The sequence below is a fragment of the Hipposideros armiger genome, unplaced genomic scaffold (genome assembly GCF_001890085.2).
Source record: "Hipposideros armiger isolate ML-2016 unplaced genomic scaffold, ASM189008v1 scaffold_1128, whole genome shotgun sequence".
Classification (NCBI taxonomy): Eukaryota; Metazoa; Chordata; class Mammalia; order Chiroptera; family Hipposideridae; genus Hipposideros; species Hipposideros armiger.
Genome location: NW_017732478.1, coordinates 69919 through 71076, shown reverse-complemented (window position 1 = coordinate 71076; position 1158 = coordinate 69919).

Sequence of the window (1158 nt, the reverse complement as noted above, 5' to 3'; positions counted from 1 at the left end):
AAAGACTAGAAAAAAAGGAGCTACTGCAGTGATCAGATGAGAAAATAAGATCATCTTAATTAAGTCTGTATCAGAGGCTGTGGAGGACAGAAGGCAAATTTGAGAGCTATTAAGGGGGAATCATTGACACAATGTGATTGCTGAATTATTATTAAATAAGCAGATTTCTCCCGAATTCCAATCTTGAGGGAAAGAGTGGATCATGGTTCTGTTAATTAGGATAAAGGCTAAAGAAGAGGAGCAAATATGGAGAGGAAGAGGATGAGTTTAGTTTTGGACATTCTGAATTTGAAATGCCCTGGTATATCTGCATCTGAATAATGGTAATGACGATAATAACCAGTAGTATGCATTAAGTGCTTGATTATCATAGGCCCTGTTTCATGTATTCTGCATGGATTATTTTGTTTTATCCCCATGACAATACTATCTAATAGTTATTTTCATTTAAAAAAAATAATTTGAGGAGTAAAAATGTTAAAGAACTTGCTCAAAGGGCACAGAGTGATTTTGAGATAATTAAACATAAGCCATCTGTTTCCAAAGCTCAAAATGTCTTATCTTCCCTTCATATTGTTCTTCTAGGACCAGCTCTCAAAAGGAAATAACTGGACCTTGTCTTCAGAAATTCTAAATTTCTTTTGGGTATCCTATAAACAGTTTTGTAACCAGACAATTCTGGTTCTAATTACATGACTGGGCGGGCCTACAGCCTAGAGAATAATTATAAGCATTTAAAATTTTCTGGTGAATTATTACATTTTGTGAATCAATTACATGTGAGATATGTTGTTGATAGATATGGAAAAAGACAGGTCTGTTTTTTTGTGTTAAATTTAATCATTATAGCACAAGCCTCGTGGGTGATGTACCTCAGATTCATTTAAGTAGATTATAATATTAACTGCTTAAATCCAGCATTTTCAGTAAGAACAGGTTGCACAGCATAAGGGTCACTTTCACTTAATTATTTTATTGAAAAATCATGACCCAAATAGTGTTATATAAATTTGAATTTGGTTTATGTTGACTTTAAAAAAATAATATTCTACATATGTCTGCTTGGATTGAACAGTAGTGTTCATTATATTTTCTGAAATAAACTTCAATTTGGCAGGACATGTAAATTGCAAGGCTGCATTGAGAGAGAGAGAGAGA